Below are 10,651 nucleotides of genomic sequence, written 5' to 3'. Positions count from 1 at the left end.
GCAATTAATTGCATTTGAAAGAGCAGAAAAAGTAGAGGATACTTGTTTCTGTGTTTTTCGAAGTAATGTCACATGGGGGGTGGAACTACGCTTACGCACATGTAATTATGTTCCCATCAAATTGATACTATTTTGCTTCAGGTCATCTTATTTAATATTACAAAGTTTTTTCTAAGCAACAATGAAGGAGCTTGTTCGTTCAGATAACATTCGGTTGGATCAATGACAAAAGTCACTCTCCTAAAAGGTATCCCTGGATAGAAAGGACCAAATACCTCTGTCTCGGGATTTTCAAATTATTCGATCACAAATGTTTCTAAGGTCAGAAAAACATGTGCCCAGCGGCTGATAACTCAATAATCCACTCCATCTTCGACGGGGCGTGAAAATTGGCATTTTATGCTTTTCATTTTTTATCTCAAGACTTGATTGACGGATCCTTATGAAAAACAATTACGGAGATTTATTGCCAAAAGACCTCTTATGTGAAATAATTTGGACACGAGGGGCCACTCCCAAGATACCAAAAAAATTCGTCAAAGTGATAAATCGGTATATTTCGAGAGCTAATAGGTGTAACAAAAACTTTCTTCTCGTCGTCTGATTGATTCAGGTGTAAATTATTTCCAAGAATTATTTTATTTTTCTCAGAATTTTTTTCAATGTATGAGTCATTTTATTTTTTATTCATACTTAATTATCATTTGTAGTTGGATGAGTTTGAGCTCAGTCTAAGCCCAGCGTGGCAGGGGTTAAGTTTCAATCATGGTTTCATTGTGAATTAATACACATGTATTTAAAAGTAGTAGGTATATATTTGAATCTTTTTTATATGAAGTGATTGAATGCATACGTTTTTGATCAGAGAACGTATTTTTGTGGGTAATGACCATATTTTTTGATGTACTTGGCGAAAGATTTTTGCCGTTTTTGCTAATTATATCAGCGAAACTAATTCGAAAAAATTGCTGCAGGCGCTCCAATAGAAGGAACGGAAGCGCCTGTGCTCCAGCTCATAGGCCACCGGCATGTCGTCACGTGTAATGAATTGCCTTTTCGGAGTGTGTGAGAGAACGACTCAAATCATGCATGATTTAAGGAAGGTATAATAACATTTAAGAGGATGAGAGAAGTAAGCGTTCATACATTCAGTGTATATTCAAAAGTTTATTCAGTTTCTGCACACATTTTATCAGAGAATGATTCTTTGAACATTGAATTCTTAGATTCTATTCCGATTTTTGTAGTGACCATTTATTTCAATGCTCAGTGCATTAAAGAATTGATTCCAGCATTTGTTTAAATCGTTGAATTTTCCGTCAGAAGTCTAAGGTGGTTAAGTTGAATTTCTTTCGTGATTTTCAGAGCAAAGAACATTTCGACTCGTTAGCTGACTCGTTAACTGAAGAATGAATCTTTGGTCCACGCCTGACGATCGAAGGGCCAAGCCGCTTCAGTCTGCAATTGACGGGAAAGATAAAGTGCGTATTTCTTGTCTGGAATGTAAGAACTGAAATCATTATACGTCATATCATATCATCATGCATCATACATCATACATCATACATCGTACATCATACATCATACACCATACATCATACATCGTACATCATACATCTTCATACATAGTATTAAAGGTCGAAACGAAAGTTTGGATGTCGGATGTTCAGAAAGTGACGTCACCAATTCAAAATCAGCTAGCCGAATTCCTCAGTCGGGAAACAACCGCGCAGTAGAGCGGACGTATGAGAGTCGCGCTCCGCAAATTTCGAGTACCGGGTTCTCAACCTCCCGGATCCCGCGCTTCGGGTCCGCTACGTATTTCGAGTACCGGGTCTCAACCTCCCAGATCTCGCGCTTCGGGTCCGCTACGCGGTGAAACTCGACTTCCAGGATAAGCGCTCCGTGGTTCCTGGTTCATGTTTACAATAAATTATTTCAATTCGTTTTTCGCGCAACCCCAAATTCGGTAGCTGTCAGTCCGCTAATAAAATTTCTCGACTTCCAGGATAAGCGCTCCGTGGTTCCCGGTTCATGTTTACAATAAATAATTTCAATTCGTTTTTCGCGCAACCCCAAATTCCGTAGCTGTCAGTCCGCTAATGAAATTTCTAGACTTCCAGGATAAGCGCTCCGTGGTTCCTGGTACATGTTTATAATAAATTATTTCAATTCGTTTTTCGCGCAACCCCAAATTCGGTAGCTGTCAGTCCGCTAATAAAATTTCTCGACTTCCAGGATAAACGCTCCGTGGTTCCCGGTTCATGTTTACAATAAATTATTTCAATTCGTTTTTCGCGCAACCCCAAATTCGGTAGCTGTCAGTCCGCTAATAAAATTTCTCGACTTCCAGGATAAACGCTCCGTGGCTCCTCGTTCATGTTTACAATAAATTATTTCAATTCGTTTTTCACGCAACCTCAAATTCAGTAGCTGTCAGTCCGCTAATAAAATTTCTCGACTTCCAGGATAAGCGCTCCGTGGTTCCCGGTTCAATGTTTACAATAAATTATTTCAATTCGTTTTTCGCGCAACCCCAAATTCGGTAGCTGTCAGTCCGCTAATGAAATTTCTAGACTTCCAGGATAAGCGCTCCGTGGTTCCTGGTACATGTTTATAATAAATTATTTCAATTCGTTTTTCGCGCAACCCCAAATTCGGTAGCTGTCAGTCCGCTAATAAAATTTCTCGACTTCCAGGATAAACGCTCCGTGGTTCCCGGTTCATGTTTACAATAAATTATTTCAATTCGTTTTTCGCGCAACCCCAAATTCGGTAGCTGTCAGTCCGCTAATAAAATTTCTCGACTTCCAGGATAAACGCTCCGTGGCTCCTCGTTCATGTTTACAATAAATTATTTCAATTCGTTTTTCGCGCAACCTCAAATTCAGTAGCTGTCAGTCCGCTAATAAAATTTCTCGACTTCCAGGATAAGCGCTCCGTGGTTCCCGGTTCAATGTTTACAATAAATTATTTCAATTCGTTTTTCGCGCAACCCCAAATTCGGTAGCTGTCAGTCCGCTAATAAAATTTCTCGACTTCCAGGATAAGCGCTCCGTGGTTCCCGGTTCATGTTTACAATAAATAATTTCAATTCGTTTTTCGCGCAACCCCAAATTCGGTAGCTGTCAGTCCGCTAATAAAATTTCTCGACTTCCAGGATAAGCGCTCCGTGGTTCCCGGTTCATGTTTATAATAAATTATTTCAATTCGTTTTTCGCGCAACCTCAAATTCAGTAGCTGTCAGTCCGCTAATAAAATTTCTCGACTTCCAGGATAAGCGCTCCGTGGTTCCCGGTTCTTGTTTACAATAAATTATTTCAATTCGTTTTTCGCGCAACCCCAAATTCGGTAGCTGTCAGTCCGCTAATAAAATTTCTCGACTTCCAGGATAAGCGCTCCGTGGTTCCCAGTTCATGTTTATAATAAATTATTTCAATTCGTTTTTCGCGCAACCTCAAATTCAGTAGCTGTCAGTCCGCTAATAAAATTTCTCGACTTCCAGGATAAGCGCTCCGTGGTTCCCGGTTCTTGTTTACAATAAATTATTTCAATTCGTTTTTCGCGCAACCCCAAATTCGGTAGCTGTCAGTCCGCTAATAAAATTTCTCGACTTCCAGGATAAACGCTCCGTGGTTCCCGGTTCATGTTTACAATAAATTATTTCAATTCGTTTTTCGCGCAACCCCAAATTCGGTAGCTGTCAGTCCGCTAATAAAATTTCTCGACTTCCAGGATAAACGCTCCGTGGCTCCTCGTTCATGTTTACAATAAATAATTTCAATTCGTTTTTCGCGCAACCCCAAATTCGGTAGCTGCCAGTCCGCTAATAAAATTTCTCGACTTCCAGGATAAACGCTCCGTGGTTCCCGGTTCTTGTTTACAATAAATTATTTCAATTCGTTTTTCGCGCAACCCCAAATTCGGTAGCTGTCAGTCCGCTAATAAAATTTCTCGACTTCCAGGATAAACGCTCCGTGGTTCCCGGTTCATGTTTACAATAAATTATTTCAATTCGTTTTTCGCGCAACCCCAAATTCGGTAGCTGTCAGTCCGCTAATAAAATTTCTCGACTTCCAGGATAAACGCTCCGTGGCTCCTCGTTCATGTTTACAATAAATAATTTCAATTCGTTTTTCGCGCAACCCCAAATTCGGTAGCTGTCAGTCCGCTAATAAAATTTCTCGACTTCCAGGATAAACGCTCCGTGGCTCCTCGTTCATGTTTACAATAAATTATTTCAATTCGTTTTTCGCGCAACCCCAAATTCAGTAGCTGTCAGTCCGCTAATAAAATTTCTCGACTTCCAGGATAAGCGCTCCGTGGTTCCCGGTTCATGTTTACAATAAATAATTTCAATTCGTTTTTCGCGCGACCCCAAATTCGGTAGCTGTCAGTCCGCTAATAAAATTTCTCGACTTCCATCAACCATTATCGATGGTTGTTCGAGGTGGTTGAAGGTGGTCGGAGGTGGACGAGGAGGAGGACGAGGAGGACGAGGATTTGTGCTGGGTGAGTAAAACACTTTTATAATATTTGATGGCAATTGTACTTATATTTCATCTGAAATATTACAAACTTGTCACGTTTACAATAAATTATTTCAATTCATTTTTCGTGCAAGCACATATTCAGTAGCTATGAATAATCTTATACAATTTATTATATTATTAATTAATCAATTAATATTCTTATAATATTTAATGGCAATTGTAATTATATTTCATCTGAAATATCACAAACTTGTCACGTTTACAATAAATTATTTCAATTCATTTTTCGTGCAAGCACATATTCAGTAGCTATGAATAATCTTGTACAATTTATTACATTATTAATTAATTGAATAATCACATTAATCCTTACACAATATTTTTGATGTATTCCTATACTAAAAATATTCATTACTATTCCAGGTATTACCCGAGGTGGTCGGAGGTGGACGAGGAGGAGGACGAGCTGGACGAGGAGGAGGACCAGGTGGACGAGGAGGAGGACGAGGTGGACGAGGAGGAGGCGGGGTGGGTCGTGGGAGAGGACCGCTCCTCTCCTCAGAGGAGGGGAGGGGGAGGGGCAGGGAAGGCGGAGAGGTGGGCGGGGAGGGGGAAGGGAAGGGAAGGGAAGGGAAGGGAAGGGAAGGGAAGGGAAGGGGTGGGGAGGGGTGGGGTGGGGAGGGGTGGGCGGCGGGGAGTGGGGAGGGAGGGAGGGCGGGAGGGAGGGAGGGTTGGCGGGCGGGCGGGCCGGGGGGGGGGGGGGGGGGGGTTTACTGCTATTAACTCTAACGGGCTCGCATTGACATCCGTCCTCCACTCTCTCCCTCCCTCCCTCCCTCCCGCCCTCCCTCCCTCGCTCCCTCCCCACCACCCATCCCTCCCCTCCCCCCCCACCCTCGCCTCCCCACCCCTCCCCTCCCCTCCCAACCCCTTCCCTTCCCTTCCCCCTCCCCGCCCACCTCTCCCCCTTCCCTGCCCCTCCCCCACCCCTCCTCTGAGGAGAGGAGAGGTCCTCTCCCACAACCCACCCCGCCTCCTCCTCGTTCACCTCGTCCTCCTCCTCGTCCACCTGGTCCTCCTCCTCGTCCAGCTCGTCCTCCTCCTCGTCCACCTCCGACCACCTCGGGTAATACCTGGAATAGTAATGAATATTTTTAGTATAGGAATACATCAAAAATATTGTGTAAGGATTAATGTGATTATTCAATTAATTAATAATGTAATAAATTGTACAAGATTATTCATAGCTACTGAATATGTGCTTGCAGGAAAAATGAATTGAAATAATTCATTGTAAACGTGACAAGTTTGTGATATTTCAGATGAAATATAATTACAATTGCCATTAAATATTATAAGAATATTAATTGATTAATTAATAATATAATAAATTGTATAAGATTATTCATAGCTACTGAATATGTGCTTGCACGAAAAATGAATTGAAATAATTTATTGTAAGCGTGACAAGTTTGTAATATTTCAGATGAAATATAAGTACAATTGCCATCAAATATTATAAAAGTGTTTTACTCACCCAGCACAAATCCTCGTCCTCCTCGTCCTCCTCCTCGTCCACCTCCGACCACCTTCAACCACCTCGAACAACCATCGATAATGGTTGATGGAAGTCGAGAAATTTTATTAGCGGACTGACAGCTACCGAATTTGGGGTTGCGCGAAAAACGAATTGAAATTATTTATTGTAAACATGAACCGGGAACCACGGAGCGCTTATCCTGGAAGTCGAGAAATTTTATTAGCGGACTGACAGCTACCGAATTTGGGGTTGCGCGAAAAACGAATTGAAATTATTTATTGTAAACATGAACCGGGAACCACGGAGCGCTTATCCTGGAAGTCGAGAAATTTTATTAGCGGACTGACAGCTACGGAATTTGGGGTTGCGCGAAAAACGAATTGAAATTATTTATTGTAAACATGAACCGGGAACCACGGAGCGCTTATCCTGGAAGTCGAGAAATTTTATTAGCGGACTGACAGCTACGGAATTTGGGGTTGCGCGAAAAACGAATTGAAATTATTTATTGTAAACATGAACCGGGAACCACGGAGCGCTTATCCTGGAAGTCGAGAAATTTTATTAGCGGACTGACAGCTACGGAATTTGGGGTTGCGCGAAAAACGAATTGAAATTATTTATTGTAAACATGAACCGGGAACCACGGAGCGCTTATCCTGGAAGTCGAGAAATTTTATCAGCGGACTGACAGCTACCGAATTTGGGGTTGCGCGAAAAACGAATTGAAATTATTTATTGTAAACATGAACCGGGAACCACGGAGCGCTTATCCTGGAAGTCGAGAAATTTTATTAGCGGACTGACAGCTACGGAATTTGGGGTTGCGCGAAAAACGAATTGAAATTATTTATTGTAAACATGAACCAGGAACCACGGAGCGTTTATCCTGGAAGTCGAGAAATTTTATTAGCGGACCGACAGCCACTGAATATGGGCTTGCGCGAAAAACGAATTGAAATAATTTATTGTAAACATGAACCACGAACCACGGAGCGTTTATCCTGGAAGTCGAGAAATTTTATTAGCGGACCGACAGCTACGGAATTTGGGGTTGCGCGAAAAACGAATTGAAATTATTTATTGTAAACATGAACCGGGAACCACGGAGCGCTTATCCTGGAAGTCGAGAAATTTTATTAGCGGACTGACAGCTACGGAATTTGGGGTTGCGCGGAAAACGAATTGAAATTATTTATTGTAAACATGAACCGGGAACCACGGAGCGCTTATCCTGGAAGTCGAGAAATTTTATTAGCGGACTGACAGCTACGGAATTTGGGGTTGCGCGAAAAACGAATTGAAATTATTTATTGTAAACATGAACCGGGAACCACGGAGCGCTTATCCTGGAAGTCGAGAAATTTTATTAGCGGACTGACAGCTACGGAATTTGGGGTTGCGCGAAAAACGAATTGAAATTATTTATTGTAAACATGAACCGGGAACCACGGAGCGCTTATCCTGGAAGTCGAGAAATTTTATTAGCGGACTGACAGCTACGGAATTTGGGGTTGCGCGAAAAACGAATTGAAATTATTTATTGTAAACATGAACCGGGAACCACGGAGCGCTTATCCTGGAAGTCGAGAAATTTTATCAGCGGACTGACAGCTACCGAATTTGGGGTTGCGCGAAAAACGAATTGAAATAATTTATTGTAAACATGAACCAGGAACTACGGAGCGCTTATCCTGGAAGTCGAGTTTCACCGCGTAGCGGACCCGAAGCGCGAGATCTGGGAGGTTGAGACCCGGTACTCGAAATACGTAGCGGACCCGAAGCGCGGGATCCGGGAGGTTGAGAACCCGGTACTCGAAATTTGCGGAGCGCGACTCTCATACGTCCGCTCTACTGCGCGGTTGTTTCCCGACTGAGGAATTCGGCTAGCTGATTTTGAATTGGTGACGTCACTTTCTGAACATCCGACATCCAAACTTTTGTTTCGACCTTTAATACTATGTATGATGGTGTATGATGTACGATGTATGATGTACGATGTATGATGTATGATGTATGATGTACGATGTATGATGTATGATGTATGATGTATGATGATATGATATGATGTATAATGATTTTAGTTTTCACGTTTCATACAAGAAATACGCACTTTATCTCTCCTGCCGATTCCAGACTCAAGCGGCCATGCCCTTCGATGGTCAGCCGTTGATTGAAGATGTATTCTTCAGTGAACGGGTCGGCTAATAACGCTGCCGTTCTGCGACAGTTGGATGATGAAAAATTTCGCTCGTATCTTTCAAATGTGTGTTAAAATACACTTTAAGTGTTAAGAAGCCTCGTTCTTTCTCTCCCTATCACCTTTCTAGGTCTTTAAATCACTACGCAGCGTTAAATACTGTCTCATATACGCAGCATCCATTTCATCTCGTTCAGAATTAGCGCATCCGTTATGTATTGCAGTTACTCTGAATTTTTTTCCATCCGAATACTTTTCGAAAAACAATTCCGCTCCTCCACCCAACGCAGATACTTCACTTGCGACCAGCTAAAACAACGTTTCGATTCTATGCCTATGAAAATTCAAGATCGAGAGAGCAAGTGAAAAGTTGTTGGAATAATTATGAACATGAACGTTATGGAATACATGGAGCGCGTGTCGAATAGAATCCCATTTCGAAATGAATAATTCTTCCATTCTCGTATTATAGCTGTATTATTGTAGATAATCTAGTTTGTCTCCTGGACAATTATAAAATTCATAGTATGCATCACTTATTAATCGTAAATAAAATTTTACATGGACCGCATATACATATATACTTTCCGGTCTCTGCATCATTATTACATCTGATCTATTATTATTCATGATAATCGTCTATGGTAATTTTCGGTAAGCACACGCAGGCTGCGTACTGGCTTGGGCTCACCATTGCGATGATCGTGTTACTCGGAAGGTGAATGCAGCCAGCATCATGTCGAAATCAGTAACTCTCTGATGATATGCAGCAAGATCTCAGCTCTACCGTTGGAACATCTTACGGAAAGCAAGCGCACGACGATTTTCGGTTGTCACACTAAAGCCCATTAGGGTAACTGCCATTATATTCATCAGTCAACATAGGAGGTGTTTGGCTGTGGTTGGCGGTGATCGGAGGAGGTCGAGGAAGACGCGGACGACGCGTCGGTCGCGTGGTGGGGCGATGGAGCAGAAGGGGAACGAGGTGGCCGAGGAAGACGAAGGCGGTCGAAGGTGGTAGGAGGTGATTGGAGGTGTTCGGAAATGGTAGGAGGTGGTAGACGCTGGTAGGAGGTGGTAGTGGGTGCTACAAGGTGATCGTAGATGGTAGGAGGTGGTAGGAGGTATTCGGAATTGGTAGGAGGTGGTAGGAGGTTGTTGGAACTGCTCGAAGGTGTTAAGGGGTGGTCGGAGGTGTTCGGAAATGGTAGGAGGTGGTAGGAGCTGGTGGGAAGAGGTAGGTCGACGACGACGACGAGGGGCGGGGGGGAGGACGAAGGTACGAGGAGGTCGGAGGAGGTGGTTGGCGGAGGCGGTTGGCGGTGAACGCGGTTACGCGTCTTCTCACGGGGATCATCGAGCTGATCGACATATCTAACACCCGTATTCATAGTCCATCCTTATCTCAAGGATAAAGGACGCCTTGATGAAGGCTTCCTTGAATCTCAGAGGCGTCCTTGTTTCATAGTCACAACTTGGCTCTCCATTCTTCTGGAATGATGAAAAATGGAACTCGGGGGAATTGGTTAGTCCGAATTAGGATAATAAAAATATGACGTGGGCTGTGAACGTAGACTGAAACTCATATTTGGCTATAAAACACTACACATGTGCTTATATAATTAAGCGTGGTAAGTATTGCTGTAGTACAATGAAAAGTAATGTATATTTTATATGTTTAAAGGTATACAAGCTTTAGGTTATGATTAAGTATTTTATACCTAGAAATATCTTTTTTTTTATGTTTATCATCGAGCACAACAGAACATAACATGATTCGATTGCGTCATGAGATTCAAGTTGTTTTATATAAATATTGTGTTAAATGTAGTGTTAAATATTGAATGGTCAGTGTTCTAGGGTTTGTTCGTGTGTGCATGCGTATTTGGAAAATTTCCCTTTTGCGATCAGTATTTCCTCGTCGGAATTATCGGCCTTGCGAGACTTTCGAGGATTATTCTAGTGAATTGGTTGCCAGCTATACGCTATTGGCACGTATACAATATGGGTCACCTTACAGTGCCTTATGGAAAATTCAGAGCCTGCCCATTGCTATGCCTTATTTTAATATTGCTATTGATTATCTCTATTAAGATTTATAAACTTTATGTCTTTTTATCCACATTAGAAATGGGAGAGACAGGCTGTAACGAGTATATCCTCTCTCTCACACCTTCGTTACACTTTCTGTACATGCGAAGCTATCTCCAGTAATATATGCTCCTGGGCTGCTTATGGCTGTTACTGGGGTGTTACCATGGAGACTAGAGTAGAGGAATGAACACTGCGTGCTTCAGAAATGTACACGAAATCCTGGCCTAAAACGGCGGCGCTGCGATCAAAAGGATCGTAGTCATATATATATATTTATTTAGTACAGACACACTGTTACTACTTATTTCCTAACCTCAATGTGGC

Source organism: Neodiprion virginianus, chromosome 3 (genome assembly GCF_021901495.1).
Source record: "Neodiprion virginianus isolate iyNeoVirg1 chromosome 3, iyNeoVirg1.1, whole genome shotgun sequence".
Taxonomy (NCBI): domain Eukaryota; kingdom Metazoa; phylum Arthropoda; class Insecta; order Hymenoptera; family Diprionidae; genus Neodiprion; species Neodiprion virginianus.
This window is presented reverse-complemented; position numbering follows the sequence as displayed.